The following is a 23,045-nucleotide window of genomic DNA, read 5'->3' as shown; positions in this document are numbered from 1 at the left end:
AATTAAGCAATAGAACACTCAAGGTCGTGTGTTATCACGAATAACATCACGGCTGTGATTCGGTTGTAGGCACGAGCCGAAGGCGAGTACTGTAGATCATCACAGCCATGATGTTATTCCTGATAACACACGACCTCGAGTGTTCTATTGCTTTTATATAACAGTTTATTTTTTTACAAAATGAATAAAGAAAATAAATCAAAGAACTTTAAGAAATTCAGAATGAATATGCTTTAATATGGACTGAGCCTTCCGCCAAAAAGTAGTTCCACCAAAAACTGTAACAGAACTGAAACTTAACTACATACAGTGTATGGTTCAGGCAGACTAACACCACGAACGTTAGCTTGAAATCAAAATTGGGAATAAGTGAAGATGGTAACGTTAGGAGCTGAAATAACACTAATACTCTCCTCTCCTGCTCCGTGGAGTCGTCTTCAGGTGAACGCTGCGCATTTTTTGAGCATTTCTTCTTGTTCTGCTGGGCGGTGTTGGTTAGCTTGCCGGTGTGGCTGGACTGTGGGTAGGTGACCGGAGTCAAGCTATCCGCGCTTCGGAAATTCCCAGTGCTAAGCCTGTGCTAAGCTAACGCTGCTGTTGGTGCCGGTGGAGGTGATGATTCAAAACTGTACTGTGCATATATGCCATTACTCGGCAACACGTCGGCAGAGTGATACAGGTTTAGTGTAAGAAGGCCGTGATGTTATCACGAATATCAGCGCGGTTAGAACACTTCTCAACCAATCAGATTGTGAGGTCGGAACTAACTGTTGTATAGTGCAATATCCCCCTCCTCTTTAGGGATCATATTCACACTTGCCTCTCCAGTCTAGAGTATTAAAAGTATTAAAAGTTCTAACATTCTCTAGAATAAAACTCCTTCCACACTTCTAGGCCTTGAAGCCATTTAAAAGTGTGTTCTAGTACAATAACATCTTTTCCCCCTTGTTCAAGTTCATTTTTACAAGTGGTTTCCCATTCCAGAATTCTGAACGGTTTCTATAGTGTTCTAAAACAATCTAGCTCCTCATTGTTCATTGTTCTACAATTTTTTTACAAAGTGTACTAAAACTATAAAACTTCTCCCTCTGTTAACAAGTTCTTTTTCCAATTCTACAACAAAGAATGGGTTCTAAACGGCTCTAGAACAATACAGCTCCTCCCACAAGTATTTGTAAAGTAATTCATGTTCACAAGTAATTTATTGTTCCAAAACTCATTCTAGAAAAGCTTTCAAAACTTTCTAGAACAATATAGCACCTTCCACTTGTTGTTGACCTTCAAACTCTAGTTCTATGTTCTATGTTTCTATGCTTTTTTAGAAAGTGTACTAAAACCATAAAACTACTGGTGCTAATCTTGAAAATATTTCCGTGTTCCAGAGCAGTAATCCCCCATCCTGGAGTTACATTCACAAGGGCTTCCCCATTCTAGAACTTCTAGAACACGGAATGGGTGCTAGGACAAGTGTTTTAGAACAATATAGGTCCTCCTACCAATACTTGTATAGCACTATTAGTTCCCAAACTGTCCTAGAACAATACAGCTCCTCCCACAAGTACTTGTGAACTAGTTCACGTTCACAAGCAGTTCATTGTTCTAGAACTCATTCTAGAAAAGCTTCTAAAACTTTCAAGACATTACTTTTTAGAACACTGAATGGGTTCTAAAGTGTTCTAAAACAACTCAGCTCCTCCCACAAGTACTTGTGTACTAGTTCACATTCACAAGTTCTAGTTTACGTTCACAAGTAGCTCCCTATTCTAAAACTCATTCTACTAAAGGTTCTAAAATTTCCAGAACACTACAGCTCCTTCCACTTGAGCTAGACCCTCATACTCGTGATTATTCCTAAATTCATTGAAGGAATACCAATTTCAGCCACTCCCACTATGAGGGGGCGTGGCTTTCCTCACACAGAAGGTCAGTCAAGCACGAGCCAATCCTTAAGGCAGCGGTCAGGGAAGCTGGGGTACAGGCCAATCACAGTGCAGGAGGTGGGTCTTCAGTAGCCAGTCTCGGGGCTGGTGGGCGTGGCCTCGCTCTCGCACTCGAAAAACAAAAGGGGATCTCTCTCTCTCTCTCTCTCTCTGTGCGGAGTGTGTGTGTGTGTGTGTGTGTTTGCGCGTGTGTGTGTGTGTGAGTGTGCATGAGATTTGTTCACACACAGCACGAGATGCTGGAGCTGAAATAAGGCACACACACACACACACTCTCACACACTCTCTCTCACACACACACATGCTCAGCCCATACACACTTCCACTGATCTGACAGAACAAAAGAGAGAGAGAGAAAGAAAGAGAGAGAGAGAGAGAGGGAGAGCAGCATCCCACAGGCAGATGATCCAGGGGAACAATCTTGTCCTCCAGCGGTGAGTGCATCCCTTTATTCTGCAGGTGCATCAGTGGTACTGGATCGTGTATATAGATGACATGCTGGTGTTTTCAGAAGTAAGAGTAGTAATACTGGAGTACAGTAGTGGTTCTATTGTTATGGCAGTATTTTTTGGGATTTCTGGTGTTATTTAAGTATTTTATGCATAAACAAGAATTTTACAGGAGAAAAAGAAAACCTTAAAAACCTTATGTGTCAATGAGAGTCATCGTAAAAAGTAATTTTAGAGCATTTCTATTGGTTCATTCATTACAATTTTTGATGCAATACGTAATTTCATGATGCATGCAGTTTTATTTTGTAGGACTGCACAATATATATTAAAATAAAAATTGTTGCATGCTTTTTCATTTTCATTGCATTTGGATCATCCCAAAAGTACATTTGCACATCTGTGTCAGCAATGCATTCAGATTAAAATACATGATATAAAAATATGCATTCATTAGAAGAAGAAAAAGAAAAGCATTTCTATTCATCATAAAATTCTGATACAATATAGAATTTCATGATGCATGCAGTTTTATTTTATAGGATTATACAATACATATGAAAACAAAAATAGTTGCATGCTTTTTCTTTTTTATTGCTTTTGCATCCCAAAAGTACTGGAGCTCCAACGTTCCAGGGAACACAGTTCCACAATACTTCCAGACAGCCTTATTCTGTCTTCTGCACTTCTAGTGCAGTTGCACATCTGTTTCAGCAATGCATTCAAATTAAAATAACTGATAGAAATATATGCATTCATTATTATGGTATACTACGTATAAACCATAATTTTGCAGGAGAAAACGAAAACATAAAACCTTGTGTTTCAGTGAAAGTCATCATAAAAAGTAATTTTCATTTTCATTTATTTTGAAATTCTGATACAATATATAATCATATGATACATGCAACTTTATTTTATAGTATATATATATATATATATATATATATATATATATTGTATTGTATATATTGTATTGTATAGTCCTAGAGGTTTTGATCCAGATTAGAAGGATTGCCCGTAATTATTGAGACATGCAACAGAGTAGAATTGTATAGTTGCATGCATTGCATACATCTATGTCTATATATATTTAAGCCTGTCACAGTAATTGCATTATGGATTTATTGTATGCTATATGGACACAACCACACAATATATATTTCCATTCTCATACACATTTTTTATACGTCAATTCCAATAATGTGTAAATAAATATTATATATATTAAATATCTATGGCATGAAATGCATTTAATATAAATGATTGTCATTATCATGCATATTTTGCTTAATGCAGGTCTAATATACAGTATATTGCACACTAATATCACACAAATTGTGTTTTTGTTTAGTGTGAACTTTGTATAATAAATATATTTAGTTTTGATATGACTGAATGAAGTTGTATTATATTTTAATATTTATTGGCGTTGTTATTATTATTATTATAATACTTTAGCAGCTGTTTTTATTATCATATGTGTTGTTTGCATTATTATGTAAATAGTCTGCTGTTGCTCCGCCCCTTCTGCTCTCCAGAATTTCTATTATTCACCTTGTTTGTTTACAGAGGTCAGGTGTGTAAAAAAACAAGTAAACAGATGAATAAATTAGAGAGTGAGAGACAGGTTTATAGAGTGGCTGAACAGCAGAGAGCTGCAGTCAGCCGTCCAATCAGGTCGCTCGCTCTCGCTGCCGCGGTGTAAAACCGTAAAGCTGTAGATAAACATCAGTCCAGTCACATCATCTATCGGCTCTGATCAGAGCTCTGATCAATCCCTTCCAATCGATCAATAGAGGAGCATCATCAGAAACACAGAGATCTGGAGCCGATCCAGCTCAGGAGAAGCCTGGCCTGGTCCCAATCCTAACGTTCCTCAACCTCACCAACAACTACTGAAAATCTGTACTGACTACTGACTGCCTGGACTTATGGGTATGAAGTTCTGATTGGCTGGCTTTCTGGATAGCACGACTGTCTGACTACTGATTGGGTGAGATTTTGGCTACTGAGAGCTTACTGGCTGTCTGTCCTGATAATAAGCACTGACTGGCTGATTACAAAGTACTGACTGGGGGAGATTTTGGCTATTGAGTGCTGATTAGCTTACATTCTGACAACTGAGAGCTGATTGGCTGATATTCTGACAATTTAGAGCTCATTGGCTGTCATTGTGACTACTGAGTGGCTGTCATGTTGACTACAGAGTGCTGATTGGCTGTCTTTCTTGATAATAAGCACAGACTGGCTGATTTCTAAGTACTGATTGGTGAGATTCTGACAACTGAGAGCTGATTGACTGCTATTCTGAGTGCTCAAAGCTGATTGGCTTGCATTTCAACAACTGAGTGCCGATTGGCTTCTATTCTGATTACCTACTGCTGATTGGCTGCTATTCTGACTACTGACAGCTGATTAGCTGTCATTCTGACTACAGAGTGCTGAATGGCTGGCATTCTGATTACTAAGTATTGATTGGCTGGCATTCTGTTAACTTAGTGCTGATTGGCTGTCTTTCTTGGTAAGACTTCTGAGTACTGATGGGTGAGATTCTGACTACAGAGTTCTGATTGGCTTGCATTCTGACTACTGAGTACTGATTGGCTGGCATTTTAATAAACGATTGCTGATTGGATGCTATTCTAACTACTGACAGCTAATTAGCTGGCATTCTAACTACTGAGTGCTGAATGCTACTGTACCCACCCAGAAAGAAGCAGCATGACCTTCTGTACTCTCTCTCTCTCTCTCTCTCAGACTCCAGCTGCTGATGGAGAAACAGCATGATCTAAAGTACTCTCTGTCTGTCTCTCTCTCTCTCTCTCTCTCTCTCTCTCAGACTCTGGCTGCTGATGTAGTCAGTCTGATTGACGTTGGGAGGAGCAGTGGTGGTGCTAACTCTACTCTGCTGCTGTTTTTTAGACGGGGATGGGGGTGTTTACTGCTTGTTGACCTCGTCAGGCGGAGAGTGCTGAGAGTGCGCCGACAACTAATGCAAGTTTAACCAGGCCGAGTCAGCACAGCGTCCTGCTGCTGTTCCCCAGTGCTTACTGAAGTGTGTGTGTGTGTAAACCGTTAGAATAGAAAGGGTCTTGCAGCGTCGCTCTCTTGATGGACATTAATCATTTAAACGTGGCTCGTAAAAACACACCGACATTAACCGAGTCCTCACACACCGCCGCTAAATCAGCTGCTTCTGCTACAACACTTTAATTCCAGCTCAGCACAGCCTGGATCCATTAAAGCGATAGACTGTCTCCCACCATTATTCCAAAACGTAGCCAACAAGCTGCAGAAGCTTATTATACACAGATTTTTAACTGCGAAAGGACACCGGTATTCACACATTTTATACACTACATTATCTAGAGCATGTAACACTTGGTGCTGGTAGCTTCACAGCAGTTTAGCCCCACCAATATTCAGACTATAGAAGTTGAATTTAGCTCCACCCATTCAGCCTACAGCAGTTTAAAGTATAGTTTAGCTCCACCCATTCAGCCTTACAGCAGTTTAGCCCCACCCATTCAGCCTTTGTTGCTGGAGTTGCTATGCTAACTGGTGTCCACAAGCTTCCATTATGTATTAGCTACATTAGCTTCATAGCTAAAGTTCTACATGTAAAGAAGCAAACGTAGATTAGAGATATATTTGCTATCTCTCTGCATTGTGACCATTGTGTGCTACATGTAATACTGGAGGTTTTCACTAGAGGCCTCCACTTGCGAGAGGTCAAATGGTCTACAGTTGCTGTTTTGGAGATGCATGTTTTTCATTGGACAGCAGGTCTATCTCTAGCTTTAAAGAAACAAGCTTGTCTCGGCTATTTGAATATGTTTAAACCTCTTTTTATACAAGTTAGTAATAGTCTTAAAGCTGATGTCCGTAAGTTTTGTGATTTGGAGGATTTAGCTCCCTCTCTGGTGAGAATGGGTAATTGCACCAAGCATGCGGAAGAATCATTTTAAACTGGGTGGGTGTGACACGGTCTCCTTTCAGAGCGGATGAATCCGATTCCAGGTTATGTTCAGAGAGAGAGAGAGAGAGAGAGAGCGAGAGAGAGAGAGAGAACGCTCAGTTTCTTTAGTTTTACTATGAGTGAATGAGCTACTGAGCTCTGAGTTTCCTCTTCTGAAGTCTCCATTGCTCCACCAGCCGCTCACGTTCAGTAAAAGTGAGCCGGATCCTCTTTTAGAAGCTGTACGTGTGACGTAAGTAAGTAAAGACGCGTGACGTGGCCAGAAGAAGAAGAACTGCCGCGAAAAGTGGGAATACATTAGGTTTAGCAGGGATGGTGGTTCCAACACACCGGTACCATTAAACACAATATTTTATCCATATTCTTCTTCACGCAGAAATGTTTTTACTTTCAGTTTAGAAACTTGGAAATCTCTTTTCTTGCCAGTTTTAGGTTCTTTATGTCACTTTTATGCAAATAAGCTGTTGCTGGCCACGCCTCATGCTAAATGGCAAAAAAACAAGAACAAGAGTTCATGCTCAACTGTGACAGAACCACAATAGAAACTCATTATTTGAAAGTACTTAGACAGTAGGTACAGATCCCTCCCTCGGAAGAAGTCTGCTGGCTAATCCTTTATTGTACTGTCTGAACTTCTCAACCAGCAGGAAGTAATGACTGAAATGGCATTTCTTCAACTGATAAAGTGGGTGGGGCTCTGGTGGGGGTTGACGGGTAAGGGGTGGAGCTAAGATGGTTCTATGCAGGTCTTTTTATTATTGTGACATCACAATAAGGGAGGAGCATCCGAACAAGACGCAAATAGAAGCGAATGATTCCAAACTCCACCAAACTCTTTCAGCTGATTCACAGAAGATTCACTTTAATGTCGGGATCTGAGGAGAAGATGAGCAGGAAGGGAGGAATTCAGCTTTTCCCAGCTATCTATGTGTCCAATGTGTTTAGAGTGTGTGTAGTGTGTTCAGTGTGTGTGTGTGTGTGTGTTTAGAGTGTGTCAGAGTTAATGTACTGCAGTAGGGCCTCGTCTGCCACCTGGATGCTCTGCGTTACGGGATCTCACCTTTACGCTTTAACAGTCTTGTCCTGACCCCCCCCGGACGGTGGACTGGCTGTCTCTGGGAGTTAGAGTCTGTGCCGGCTGTGCCGAGGTAGACGTCACTGAGCTGTTTACAGCACAGAGAGCAGAGGAACACAGCAGTGTTTGGATAAAAGTATTTGGACACCTTTTTTTAAGTGTATTAACACATCAAGAGGTCACGATTTAATTTAAGGAATTACCTCTGTTGGCTACAAGTGGTCCAGCAGACTCAGAGAAGTCAGTGCCACCATGATCAGGAGATTGCTGGGCCGAATCCCAGTCATGCAGCTTGCCATCAGCTGCCGGATCCCCGAGAGCGCACAATTGGTCTTGCTCTCCGTCTCTCTGGGTGGGTACAGTACAGTACAGTAGATGTCGCTCTCTCCTCCCCCTCACCACTCCTAGGGTGATGTGGATCAGCACAAGGCTGCGTCTGTGAGCTGATGTATCAGAACCGAGTCGCTGCACTTTCCTCCGAGTGTTAGCACTGTGATGCTACTTGGCAATGCTACTGCATCAGCAGCAGTTCAAAAAGAGGCGGAGTCTTGCTACACATGTGTCAGAGGAGGCGTGAGCTAGTCTTCACCTATTATAAAAATGAGAAAAAAAATAATTTACTAATATAATTAAAAATTCCATATGTTTTCTTAATAGTTTAGATTACTTTCATATTAATCTACAATTCAGATTTTTTTTTTTTTAATTAAAAACTTTGACTGGTACTGTATAGTGTATTAGTGCTGGTGTAACTGCACAGTAGAAGAGTGCACCACCACTTCAGAGTCTGAGAAATCTTCCTGAAGGTGTTTGGTTGCCAAGCATTAAAAAGACCTTATCCTGCTCTTGTTGGAGTAACTGTATATAAATACATCATCAAATGCTTTATTACAAACAGCCAGTTTCATCATCATCAATGTTTTTGAAAGTATCCTCAAGTGCAGTCATCACAAAGCTCTTAAAATCTTTCTTTTCAGATCGACTGATTTTTCTTTATTTAGTTGAGTAGTTCTTGCTTCTCATAACCTGGATTCGAACATTACTGAAATATTCACTATTCACTGTATACCTGTAACTCTACCTCTTCACTACTTTACTTTAACTGATGCTCTCAAACACTTTATTAAGAGACAAGAAATTCAAGTAATTAACTCTTGATGAGTTCAGCACAGCTGTTAACTGAAAGCCTGAATTCCAGGAGACTCTACCTCATAAAACTGACTGAGAAAATCCAGCAGAGATGTTCAAACCTGATCATCTAAGCATTTTATGTTTTAAAATAATGACAAAAAACATTGAATTTCAGGTGTGTCCACTGCACAGTAGAAGAGTGCACCACCTCTCCAGAGACTGAAGGTGTTTGGTTGCCAAAAACTTCTGCGAACCAAAAGTATCCCACTAAATCTGATTCAAATATTTAAAACAAACATTGTTTTATCTTTCGAACACCAGTTAATCGTCTACTTACTGAACCAGTAACATTAACGGTCAATGCTCCAAACTTTTGCATGCTATAAAAGAATCCTATGAGATAAAATGATGCAATATGAAGATCTGAAAACGGGAGGATCCATCTCTTAGTTTACTCTGCATTCCTTTAAGTCCATACACTGAAATCCCAAAAGTCATGGGATAGAACTACATAAGCTAATCACAAAGTTCTACTTCAGGAACAAGTGAACAAGTTGAATTTTTGCACCAGGAGTAAAGCAGCATAAAGTTATCCAAAAGCAGTGTGTAAGACTGGTGGAGGAGAACATGATGCTAAAATGCATGAAAAAAACTGTGATTAAAAACCAACCAGGGTTATTCCACCAAATATTGATTTCTGAACTCTTAAAACTTTATGAATATGAACTTGTTTTCTTTGCATTATTCTTCTTTTTTTTGTTATTTCAGTCATTTCTCATTTTCTGTAAATAAATGCTCTAAATGAGAATATTTGTATTTGTAATTTGGGAGAAATGTTGTCTGTAGTTTATAGAATAAAACAACAATGTTCATTTTACTCAAACATAAACCTATAAATCTGTATATATAGAATTAGCTTGAATTGTCTATGTGAACAGACAAGTCTCAGGGCATCCATGGGACATGGGGCAAAAGTCATGGGATGCATTCCTTGGGTCTGTCCTGTGACGTATGGCAGGTCAGTCGTTTACAGCCATTTGTACCGCCGTCTCTTTCTTCTATTTTGTCGTAAGAACATTAATATTTCATGAGTTCTCCAGTCGTGTGATGTCAGTTCAGTGTGTGAAGCTATTAGCTTGCATTCTGCCACATCCGTATTTCAACTCTTTAATGGCCTCATAATTCAGAGCATCCCATAATATTCAGAGAAAGGAGGAATGCACCTACAGCAACACTCCCTCACTGGGAGATAACGCCGGGCGTCGTCAGCGTAACAGCAGCAGGTGGTGTTTTATTAGTTTTATTTAAGGAAGATTGACCCTAAGGGAAGCGTATATAGTGAAAATTAAAAAGGGCCGGGAACGGAGCCCTGAGGCGCACCGCCAGCAATCGCTGCTGCAGTAGAGAAGAATTTACCTATATTATCTCTTTATAGCAGTTATCTGTAGATTAAAACCACACTTAAACAGATAGTTTAAACTAACAGATACTTATTATGCATTTATTGTGCTACTATATTTGCTGTAAAGGGCAAAAACTTTATCTTAAATATAAGGATCTATGAATTATTAACAAATTCAGACAGAGGTGCACATAGCATTGCACATAGCAAAACTTATTCTATCTAACCTTTAGCATTGTGGCTAACCTGCTCTAACTGTCTGTTAGCATCGTGGCTTCAACCCAGTGGAGTCTGGCTGTTAGCAGCTAACATGCTAATTAAGGCTCCATAACTCAGAATACTGAGTTCAGAATACTCTTGACTCTAGTCACTGAATGCAATCAAATCCTCACAGCAGTGTTTATGGATCTAATAAAGTCTACAAAGTGTTCCCTGGACTGTAGCATGGCTTAACCAGACTTCAGTATCAACTTAGAACACAGGTGACTCAGAACGGGGGAGCGTAACGCGATTGGGTGAAAGTGAGTGGCTGACGGTGACGTCATCGCCAGTGGGTTTTTGGGAAATAGAGTTCGGGACTGTGAGAGGTGAGTCTAGAGACTTGACAGTTGTGTATTGTTTCTTTCTTTGTATCGATTGATGCATAAACTCTCGCTATCAAAAGTGGAAAATAGAAGAACTAGAAGGAATCTGTGCATCCTGTGTAAATTTTTTCAATGCTGTAGTATCTCTTTAAAAGCCCCGCGGGAACCCCACCAAAATCCCATAATTAGAGAAAGTGGGGATGGAGGACATCACCCTGGGCAGCAATTAAACCCCAAACCAAGGAGATTCCTCAGGAGAGTCGTCCTCTTTTCTCAGGGGAAACTGAAACTTCTGGACGAGTCTAAACGCAGTCAGAAGACCACAGAAACTGACTGATGGTTTGTTTTTTCTAAAGCTCTCAGTAGTTCTCTGCAGCACCTGCTCCACTCTGCACTTTAATGCGACGCATCAGTGAAGCAGTTTTGTGGAAATGCGTCTCTATTTCTGTCCGGCTGTTTGTGTGTTTTATTCTGTAGAGAGGAAGAGCAGGGGAAGAGCAGGGGACGCTGGGATCAGTGTTTAAGGGGTGAATGATTTAATGGACTGGAGAGAAGAGGCTGGAATGGTTTTAAAAATGCAATAATTGCATAATGAGCTCATCCTTCAGTCCCGATTACTCTCGTCTCCGTCCGATACGCCGCTGCAGAGCATCCCTCTCCACGCTCTCATCTGCTTTTAGCTGGATTGCTGTTTAATGCTGCTGATTTTTTTTTTTTTTTTTAGGAAAAAAACTAACACCAGTCAAGCATAACATTTACTTTCTGCACCCATTATCCATTAAATCAGCTCCACTGATCATACAGAATACTATGAGTGTAGCTCTATAATAATTATTATTACTACTTTATTATTATTACTACTTTCTGGACCTGGACTACCCACCTCTGTGTGTAGGTAACTATAGGTTTAAATAGGATCTCCGGTGGATTTCTCGTTTCACAGAGACTCTAAGACTAGATCAGTATAGGCTGAACTGCACTTAGCAGCGCTTTATTACACATGTTGAAGTAAAGTTTACATATAACATTGCAAAAACTGTTATTAGTGTAACTAACTGTTGTCCGTCTCACTGCCTCCTGGTGTTGCAGTGCTGTTAGCCAATCAGAGGCAAAATCCTATCATTTTTACCTGTAAATTAATCAGCTGTTACACACTGGAACTGATTCATCAGCTCTCGCTCGGACAGTCTGATCTGAAGATCAGGCTCTCGTTACTGAAGCAGTTCTGAGATCTGTAATAAAACAGGATCAGCAAACAGAACAACACTGAACTGAAGCTCCAGGATATCTGTACCCTTTACAGAGCTAATATATTCCTCTCCTCCTGCTTTCTGGAGCATGTAATACCCAGTTAAAGGAGAACTCTGGTGTAAAATAGACTTTTGTTGTAGTAAAACATGATAAAAAGCTCTTATCTTTGATGAATAGAACACATGATAACACAACTGATGGACCCAACCCCACTGATAAAGCAAGAAATTCCACTAATTAACCCTGATAAGACTAAGCTGAAAACTGAAAACCATTTATTATTAATTTTACTACACCAAAAGTCATTTTTACACCAGAGTTCTCCTTTAAGCACACTGTGGATCAGTGGAACTGTCCTGACTTTACTAACTCATAGCTCTCGTGGCTGAATGCAATCAAATCCTCACAGCAATTACTGTTTTAAATCTTGTCAAAGAAAAGAAAAGTCTAAGAAACAGTGAATGAACTGGAGTCCCAATACTTGTGTGTTATAGTTTATGTTATAGTTTCCTCAATGTGGAGATCTGCGCAAGTGCAGCAGCCATAACCAGCATAAAAATTTGTGCATTATAGATCCAAAATCAATAAGGCCAAGTTTACCCAGCATGCATGTTAACGCCAGGTGTAAATAGGAGCCTATGATTTCCTGAACACCTACCTTTCTATCACTGTATTGGAGCTTCACCAGTACTATTAGAATGATCCAGAATCCAGACTTTACTAACTCACAGCTCTTGTGTCTAAATGCAATCAAATCCTCACAGCAATTACAGTTTAAAATCTACTAGAATGTCTAACAAAAAGACATTCTCTTTAATATCCTTAAATTCAAAAGAAAGAGTCCCAATACTTTTGTTTTATAGTTTATTGGAAAGTAATATAAGTAAGTATTGTTTTCCTGGTTTGGGAGCTTCAGTAAGGGGAATCCGAGGTGTCTCCTCAGTTTATGCGATGATGATGATGTTGAAGATTATGATGATGATGAAGATGAAGATGATGGTGGTGGAACCTCTGGAAATAGAGGGATTATGTAAAAACAGTTGAAAAGGTAATTATGCAAATAGTTGTGTGGGTGCTGAGAGATCAGGCTTATCGTGGAGATTCTGCTGCCGTATCTCAGATCCGCGAGTTGCCGGCGCTTCCTGTGATGTAACAGCTCTCTCCTGCCCTCCAGTCAGAATCCAGCTCTTCCTGACGCTGATTTCTGAGCAGATACTGAGATACGGTACAGCGGCGGCAGCAGGGGAGGAGCGTTAGAAGGCTGCAGTTGTTGGAATATGTTTATATATAAGAGTAAAAGTATACGTGCATTGGGGAAAACTCTACATTTGAAAGGAGGTTTTAGTGAAAGAGGTTGGGAATTTTTGTACCGTATTTTTTGCATTTTAAGGCGACTTAAAATCCTTAAATTTTCCCCAAAATCAACAGTTCACTTTATAAACCGGTGCTCCTTATGTATGAATTCTATCAGTCAGGTATTAAGGAGCAGTAAAGACACTCTGCTGAAGTACAGAGTTATACAGGAGTTTCAGTGAAGTTTCTCCAGCACCAAGACTGGAGCAGTATTAGCATAAGCCGCTAACCACAGCAATAAGTGCTAGCTCTTTTGCCATTCAGAGTTGAGTATTATTGGCCTGTTGCCAGCTCCTAAACCTGGCTAGCACTGCTGGAACAGCATTAGCATTACCCGTTAACCACGCTAAGCTCTCTCTTTCGCCATTCAGAGGTTAGTATCATTTAACTGTAGCCTGCCCCTAAACCTGGCTAGCACTGATGGAGCAGTATTAGCATTAGCCACTAACTAACCACGCTAACTGCTAGCTCTTTTGTCGTTCAGAGGTGAGTATATTGGACTGTAGCCAGCATGTTTACCATGTTAAAACAAGCTATGTGGAACGTGCCACTATGATCAGGAGTATGCCGGTTCAAATCCTGTTCATGCAGCTTGTCATCAGCTGCCGGAGCCCTGAGAGAGCACAGTTGCCCTCTCTCTCTGGGTGGGTACAGTGGATGTCTGTCTTCTTACCCCTCAACACTTCTAGGGTGATGTGGATCAGCACAAGGCTGCGTCTGTGAGCTGATTTATCAGAACCTAGTCGCTGCGCTTTTCTCTGAGTGTTATAGAGCAAAAGCTTCCCTCAATGTGGAGATCTGTACAAGCGCAGCAGCCATAACGAGCCTAAAAATCATGTGTTTTATGCATTATAGATCCAAAATCGATAAGACCAAGTTCGCCTAGGACAAATGCCAGGTGTAAATGGGGTTTATAGATTACAGATCATCTCCACATGGACTGAGGTGAGGTGTGAAGATATAGGCACCATGCTAATCGCTGGGTTTTGAGCTTCTAATTCGTGTTAGCTATATTAGCCTCGTAACTCGAGTTTTGAACTACAAAAAGCACTGAATATGGTTTGGTCTAATGCTGGATGAAGGTCAAAGTGGGGTCACGAAAAAGAAAAACAAGCAAATCTGAAACGAACATCTTTCTGTTTTTAAATCAGAACAGTGTCAGATCTGTCTCTACCATTCATCTCTTAATCTCGCACAGCCCTCTCTCTCTCTCCCTCTCTCTCTCTCTCTCTCTCTCTCTCTTTCCCTCTGCTTTTGTCCTCTCTGGAGGAGGAGTATGATGGATAATGGAGGCTTTTAAGTGCTCTCGCTCAGTCTTTCTCTCTCTATCTCTCTGCATTTGTCTGGTGAAGAAGCTCCACTGGTCCATCATACACCTTTATCAAGGTTTCTCTTTTTACCTGCCATTCATCACGCCTTTATTCTCATTAATGCGAGGAGGATGGGCAGATTCTGAAGAGTGAAAGAAAAAACATAAGTGCTTCTAGTGCTCTTCTTTCGAAATGCTCATAAAAACTTGCATCAATACATAATTCTGTAAAATATTTACTGCTAATGTTCATATAAGCTCATTCTGACACTACAGGAAGTGTAAGGGGCGCTTTATAATGCTTTATAATGTTCATATGATCATTCTGACAGACTGTAATACACTACAGGAAGCGTAGGGGACGCTCTATAATGCTCTATAATGTTCATATGATCCACAACACGTTCATTCTGACAGACTGTAATACACTACAGGAAGTGTAGGGGGCGCTCTATAATGCTCTTTAATGTTCATATGATCCACAACACACTCATTCTGACAGACTGTAATACACTACAGGAAGTGTAGGGGACGCTCTATAATGCTCTATAATGTTTATATGATCCACAACACGCTCATTCCTACAGACTGTAATACACTACAGGAAGCGTAGGGGACGCTCTATAATGCTCTATAATGTTCATATGATCCACAACACGCTCATTCTGACAGACTGTAATACACTACAGGAAGCGTAGGGGGTGCTCTATAATGCTCTATAATGTTCATATGATCCACAATACGCTCATTCTGACAGACTGTAATACACTACAGGAAGCGTAGGGGACGCTCTATAATGCTCTGTAATGTTTATATGATCCACAACACGCTCATTCTGACAGACTGTAATACACTACAGGAAGTGTAGGGGGTGCTCTATAATGCTCTATAATGTTCATATGATCCACAACATGCTCCTTCGGACAGACTGTAATTATTGATTGCTGGTTGCAGCTCTATTGCACACACACTCTGAGAGCTGCAGAAGTGTCCCCCTGGCCCGGACAGTTGGTGACATTTCGGTGTGACCGTCTCCCGGCACACGGTGACGTCAGCGACGGGGCTGCTGGGAGGCAACGGTGCTGCACTGAACTGACTGCTAAACCACACAGCAACACCTCGCCATCCCCAACACCGAGCATCTGTACTAAAACACACTGTACTGTACACTACCAGTCCAAATACTTTAGAGACACGACTCCCAATGAACGCTTTTAAGGTCCACCCATCACATGGTTACTGCAAAGACTGCATAATGTCTTACTGTTGTGTAGGTGTTGGTTGCAAAGGCGTAATCTGGTTGCTAGGGTGTTGGCATGATCTAGTTGATTTGTCTGCAAATTGCATACTGCTTGATATGACATCAAAGCATGACATCCTGGTTGATATGACATCAAGCAATTAGTTAATGTCATGTACGTCACGTACAACCTAGTCAAGTACAACCTAGTCACGTACAACCCCGTCATGTACAACCCCGTCACGTACAACCCTGTCACGTACAACCCCGTCACGTACAACCACGTCACGTACAACCCCGTCACGTACAACCCTGTCACGTACCACCCCGTCACGTACCACCCCGTCACGTACCACCCCGTCACATACAACCTAGTCACGCACAACCCCGTCACGTACCACCCCGTCAGGTACAACCTAGTCACGTACCACCCTGTCACGCACAACCCCGTCATGCACAACCCCGTCACGTACCACCCCGTCAGGTACAACCTAGTCAAGTACAACCTTGTCACGTACCACCCCGTCAGGTACAACCTAGTCACGTACCACCCCGTCACATACAACCTAGTCAAGTACAACCCCGTCACGTACCACCAGTTAAGTACAACCTAGTCAAGTACAACCTTGTCACGTACCACCAGTTAAGTACAACCTAGTCAGGTACCACCTAGTCACGTACAACCCCGTCAAGTAGAGAGACAGAGAGAGTACAGTAGGTCTTGCTGCTTCTCCATCGTTTGCTGTGATGTGTTGGTTGTTATGGTATTGTTACAATTTATACTTGCTATGATGTGAATATGCTATAGCTGTCGGTTTCTTGTTAAAGTATAGGTGGCTAGTAGCCCGTATGGTACTAGGTGATTGCTAAGGTGTTGCTAGGTGTTGCAAGGTCCACTGGTTGGTGTTGCCATGGTGGTTTACTTTCTTTTGCTACAGTAGCAGTGGTTGCTAAGGTGTTGCTGTGATTTACTAAGTGTTGATACCTGAATTTTGCATGACGGTAATAACATGTCATATTGTGGTGTATAATAACAGGACTATTAGAAGCTTATTTAGCTCAAATTTTGAGTCTAAAAGTCTCTTAATTCAGACGCCAGCTGATAATTGCTTATTTTGTGTCAAAGAAATTATTAATAAAACTGTATAAATTACCTGCCAACCGAATAATACACACTAGTGTGTGTGTGTGTAGTGTGCGTGTGTGTGTGTGTGTAGTGTGTGTGAGCCATCTGCTACAGTCTTCCCCACTCCCCTACCCCTGCTGAGAAACTCATCACTATTGCTCACACACACCACACACACACACACACACGTCAGTGTTACTCCAGCTGACCCTGACACACACTCCCTACGGTGAGACACACACACACACACACACACTGCTGTACATCATGTCTCAAGGGAGGCTGCAAGTCGATGGGCAGCTTGTATAAAACACAAACTGCATAATAATGTGTAGCGTCACTGCTTCTCCATCAGCAGCCGGAGTCTGAGAGAGAGAGAGAGAGAGAGAGAGAGTACAGTAGGTCATGCTGCTTCTCCATCAGCAGCCGGAGTCTGAGAGAGAGAGAGAGAGAGAGAGAGAGAGAGAGAGAGAGTACAGTAGGTCTTGCTGTTTCTCCATCAGCAGCCAGAGTCTGAGAGAGAGAGAGAGAGAGAGAGAGTACAGTAGATCATGCTGCTTCTCCATCAGCAGCCGGAGTCAGAGAGAGAGAGAGAGAGAGAGAGTACAGCAGGTCTTGCTGCTTCTCCATCAGCAGCCAGAGTCTGAGAGAGAGAGAGAGAGAGAGAGAGAGTACAGTAGGTCATGCTGCTTCTCCATCAGCAGCCAGAGTCTGAGAGAGAGAGAGAGAGAGAGAGAGAGAGAGTACAGTAGGTCTTGCTGCTTCTCCATCAGCGGCCAGAGTCAGAGAGAGAGAGAGAGAGAGAGAGAGAGTACAGTAGGTCATGCTGCTTCTCCATCAGCAGCCGGAGTCTGAGAGAGAGAGAGAGAGAGAGAGAGAGAGAGAGTACAGTAGGTCATGCTGCTTCTCCATCAGCAGCCGGAGTCTGAGAGAGAGAGAGAGAGAGAGAGAGAGAGAGAGTACAGTAGATCATGCTGTTTCTTCATCAGCAGCCGGAGTCTGAGAGAGAGAGAGAGAGAGAGAGAGAGAGTACAGTAGGTCATGCTGCTTCTCCATCAGCAGCCGGAGTCTGAGAGAGAGAGAGAGAGAGAGAGAGAGAGAGTACAGTAGGTCATGCTGCTTCTCCATCAGCAGCCAGAGTCTGAGAGAGAGAGAGAGAGAGAGAGAGAGTACAGTAGGTCATGCTGCTTCTCCATCAGCAGCCGGAGTCTGAGAGAGAGAGAGAGAGAGAGAGAGAGTACAGTAGATCATGCTGCTTCTCCATCAGCAGCCGGAGTCTGAGAGAGAGAGAGTACAGTAGGTCATGCTGTTTCTCCTTCAGCAGCCGGAGTCTGAGAGAAAGAGAGAGAGAGAGAGAGTATAGTAGGTCAGATGATGACAATCCGTCCAGGCCCTGAGGAAGCAAAGCAGCCCCAAACCATGATGCTCCCTCCACCATGTTTCACAGTTGGGATGAGGTTTTGATGATGGTGTGCTGTGCGTTGTGTGTGTTCCTTACAAACAACTCAATTTTGGTTTCATCTGAACACTGTATATTTAGCCAGTAGTGCTGTCTGTGGAACATCCAGCTGCTCTTTTTTTTTTTTTGGAAACTTCAAACGTGCAGCAATGTTTTTTTGTTTTGGACAGCAGTGGCTTCTTCCCATCAACTCCATTCTTGTTTAATCTAGTTTTCCTTATTGTATTTATTGATTTGTCAACAAAAATGTTATCATGTGCCAGAGATTTCTGTATTCAGTCTTCAGCTGACACTCTAGGATTCTTCCTCACCTCATTGATTCCTCATTCTGCGCTGTGCTCTTACAGTCATCTTTACAGGACTTTACCACGCCTAGAGAGAGTAGCAGCAACAGTGCTGAACTTTCTCCATTTGTAGATCGTCTGTGTTACTGTGGACACATGAACATCAAGACTTATAGAGATACTTTTGTAACCCTTTCCAGCTTCATGCAAGTCAACAATTCTTAAACGTAGGTCTTCTGAGAGCTTGATCTTTTGTGTGAGGCGTGATTCACATCAAGCAATGCTTCTTAAGAACAGCAATAGGGCAGGACAGCTTTAACCAAAACATCCAATCTCATCTCATCACATCCTGCCTCCAATTGGCTCTTAGAAAAGTCATTAGCCTAGGGGTTCACATACTTTTTTCCCCCTCACTGTGAATATTAACATGTTGTGTTCAGTAAAACCATGCAAACATAATTTTTTTTGTGTGGTATTAGTTTAAGCAGACTGTGTTTGTCTATTGTTGCAACCTTTCAACTGTTAGGGTATGCTAAGGTGTTGCTATTTTGCTATTTTTTTCTAGGTATTTTATTAGGGGGTTCCTACAGTTGTTGCTAAGTTTAATGCTAATGCTTTTGTTTTGTCTAGCCACTGTAAAGCCCAAAATATTGCCAGTAGAATAGGACCTTCTGGAGCAGATAAGTAAATATGAAGCTGTTTAAATAATTCTGCCTGATGATGTTTCTACGTGTATTTTGTAATAATTAATTAATAATTAAAAAGTAATAAGTAATAAGTCATGTAATGAACTCAAATCATACATATTCTTATGCTTTCAACTCATATACACTCTAATTTAACCATTTCTGAAAATATGTAAATATATATAAGTCTATCTGAAAATATGTATATGAATATATAAGTCTATACATTCAAAAATAAGTAAAAAAAAAAAATCAGGCACTTGGTAAGATTTTGATCAAAACATGATCAGTTGCAGGAAAATATAACAATTCTGCTTCCTTTTACATTTTAAATGATGATATTTTTGAGCAGCCGTATGTCTTCTGGAGTAAAAGAGATCAGGGCATGTGTCTGTCTGATATAATTACTGTTATAAGACCTGAAAGAGCAGCTGAAAACAAAAACGGATAAAAAAACACACCAGAACAGTCTAGACTTCAAAGGGTTAAACTGAGCTTTTTTGCATTGTGAGTCAAAAATCTAGTAGAAAGTCTTTTCTAAACAGTAGAGACTTAAACAAAAGCAGGATAAACACGTTTTAATACCCTCGATTTCAGAAGAAACAGTAAATAAGGCTGTATTCTGTATTCTTATACTTTTGACCCACTTTAGCGCTTTGGCCTCACAGAGGTGTGTGTGGATTAGCGGCCCATCCATCACCCTCACTAACCTCCAGCTGATGGATGGTGGGCACCGCGGGCACTGCGGATCCTCTAGAACCTGCAGTAACTCTGCTCTAATGATAACAAGCTGTAATTAATTAAACCTGAGAGGATTCTGAAGTGCTGCTGAATTATTTTCCTCAGAATAAAAAGAATAAAATTACGTAATAAAACAACATAACGACGGCGAGTGGAGTCAGACCCCGGGGAGGAAGCCGCTGGTCTCGGGTCAGTCAGACCGGCGTAATTGGAGTAATCAGATTGAGACGCAGGGCTGAATTAATGAGAGTAACTCCAGGGAATCACTTACTGAAGCTCTACAGCCCGAGTGTTTCACTAATCACTCTGAAGAGGAGTGATCTGCTCACACTCCGCCGAGCAGAGCACTCCACCGGACCCCCGACACCGCGCTCACTTCCTCTAAAACAATAAACAACATAATAAACCAGCAGGGGAAACTCAGAACAATCGATCATTAATACGCCAATATTAACCCTTGTGTGGTGATCATATTTTTGTTACTGGTTTACTTTGTTACTTTTTAATTCAGCAAAATTAAGCAATTTTACATTAAAATGCTTTACACATGCTCGCTTCACCTAAATTGCAAGCAATATAAACAGCCTACATGGTTAATATTTGCCCTTTACCTTTCTTATGTTACATTTCTTTTAAAAAGTGCTACTCTTTTTTTATTAGTTTTTAATAAAATGTAAAAGAAAATGAATTAAACTCAAGATATGAGTAGAAAATTTGTTTAGTTTTAAATTTACAAATGAAGCAATGTTTATTAGCCCTTGGCCAAACATACTGTATGTAATATAAATGTGTGGGTGTGTGTGGGGGGGGGGGGTACAGTGTGTGTTTATCGAAAATGTGTTTTGATATTTTTCACAAAAAATTTTTTTTTAGTATCATTTGATGAAAAATGAAAACGGGTCCCACAGAACACCACACAAGGGTTAATATAATGTGTTTTTTGTATCACAGATAAAAATTTTTATCTAGATACAATTTATTAAATTTCGCACAAACTCTGTGTTTCTACACTGCGTTCCAAATTTTTATGCAAATTATAGTTTTTCCCTGATTTTCCTAAATGGTCGATGCAAATGACAGTTGAATTTTATTTAGCAAACCTCCCGATCATAAGAGTGTATTCTTAAAAAAAAAAATATATATATATATATTATGCACAGCAGAGTTTCAAAACATATATAATAAAAAATCTATATAAACATTAAATCCAATTAACTTAAAAAAGTAGCTGTTTTTCACATCTACTGGATTGGATAATTTTAGATTTAATATTGACCTTTTCGTTCAATAACCATCCCCAAACACTAAAACAAACATGATAAAAAAGATTTTATTGTCATATTATTATTATTATAAATCACATACAATTAGTGAAAATTAGGTTTTTTAATTTTTATTTATAGCAGTGCAGTGGGCAGGGCTAAACTATTGTTTGCTATTGGCTAGTGGCTTATAAACTTTTTCTTTGACTCGTTTTAGTCTATTCTATGTCTATTATCTGCAACAAAACATTTGAAAAAATAAGAAAAAAAAACACATCATGTCCATTGGCATGTGTTGCCAATTCTTTTTGTTTTCTTCTGTTTTGAAGATAAAAAAAAATAATAATATTATAATTTGATTAGCATTTAAACACTTCTACAGCATAACTCCACAAAAATGAGTGAAAGTTCAGTTTCTGTTTGGAAAAACTGTGTTTTTACTGTGGGAACGTCCAAGAACTTCAAGCTGTAGTCGAGTCAGGATCTCCTTCCAGTCGTTTAAACTGAATCCTGTAGAACAGAGAGAGTTTTTTCTGGAATGTGTTCAGGGCGGGACTGAAGCCTCGGGGCTGATCAATACTAAACTCTTTATTCTAAGCTGCAGCAGCTCCAGCACTTCAGAGTAACGGATATAAAAACACACAGAAATAAAACTTTACTGCTGATACTGAGGAGAACATACAGAACCAGAACCACGGCTAACGGCTGTTCCTGTAATCAGATAAACCTATGTTGTGTCTTCTTGTTTCTTGTGGACTCCTCTTTGGGTGTTCTTGGAAGGCTGTTGTTTCTTGAAATAAAACTCAGTACACACTGTCTTTTTAACCGGAATAAATATTTATTTCAATCAGAAGCAAAGTGTGGGAGAGAGCTTGTCAATTCTCGGTGTCCCAGTTTTTTCTCCCTCTCAGTCTTGTAGTCTAAACCGTTTAAATAGTCCCTCACAGTCACGCCTATAGCTCTCATGCCTAAAAAATTCCAACCACCCTATTTACAGCTTTACCATATATGTAAATATGACCTTTTGAGAAGCGGCATGTTGTTTACCTGCAACCACTTGTGACATGCCAATCATGTATAGAAATGGACTTCTCAAAAATAGTTTAGCTGGACACATGAACTTCTCTGGGCTAAAGGCCTCTCAAACAAGAAGTGGTGGACATCCATAGTACGGAATACACCTCACCTACCAGCTGTTAGCAGATTAAATCACCAATTAAATTCATTTACTTTTGTTAGTTTGTCTAACAAACTGCAGTCTGAGCTAATCTTATTTAACAAAATACAGACATTTTTGCTACGGGTTAAGGTTTGCCTGTCTAAGTCTGAGGTAAATCTGTTACCTAAAGTTATTATGAGGTAAACCTGTTCATTAAGGGAAACCGATGAGCTTCTGTTAGCTAAGATTAGCTGAGGCTATGTTAACCCGAGGTAAACCTGTTAGGCAAGGTTTGCCTGTGTTAGTCTGAGGTAAATCTGTGATCTATGGTTAGAATGAGGTAAAACTGTTAGTTAAAGTTAGCCTGCGGTAGCTTGTGTGATGTAAACCTGTAAGCTAAGGTTAGACTGAGGTAAATCTGTTACCAAAGGTTAGCCTGAGGTAAACCTGTTCACTAAGGGGAACTGATAAACTGTTAGCTAAGGTTAGACTGAGGTAAATCTGTTAACTAAGATTTGACTAAGATTAATATGTTAGTTTGAGGTTAACCTGTAAGTTAAGGTTGGACTGAGATACATCTGTTAGTCTGAGGTAAACTTGTTAGCTAAAGTT

At 40.5% G+C, this 23,045-nt stretch overlaps 2 protein-coding genes across 2 annotated transcripts in view; one reads left to right on the top strand and one right to left on the bottom strand.

The window, feature by feature from the left end:
- LOC111196242 (zinc finger protein 239-like) overlaps positions 1 to 23,045 on the bottom strand; it is a 443,969-nt gene that overhangs the window by 325,675 nt on the left and 95,249 nt on the right. The window lies entirely within an intron of this gene.
- Positions 2,106 to 23,045, top strand: part of zgc:162160 (uncharacterized protein LOC561782 homolog) — a 41,893-nt gene continuing 20,953 nt past the window's right edge. The window contains exon 1 of the mRNA XM_049469143.1: positions 2,106 to 2,374. The gene's annotated coding sequence lies outside the window, so the exon portion shown is untranslated. The remainder of the gene's footprint in view (positions 2,375 to 23,045) is intronic.

This window comes from Astyanax mexicanus, chromosome 1, assembly GCF_023375975.1.
Source record: "Astyanax mexicanus isolate ESR-SI-001 chromosome 1, AstMex3_surface, whole genome shotgun sequence".
NCBI lineage: Eukaryota > Metazoa > Chordata > Actinopteri > Characiformes > Acestrorhamphidae > Astyanax > Astyanax mexicanus.
Note: the sequence above shows the minus strand (reverse complement) of the source record. Positions and strands in the feature narration are given on the sequence as shown.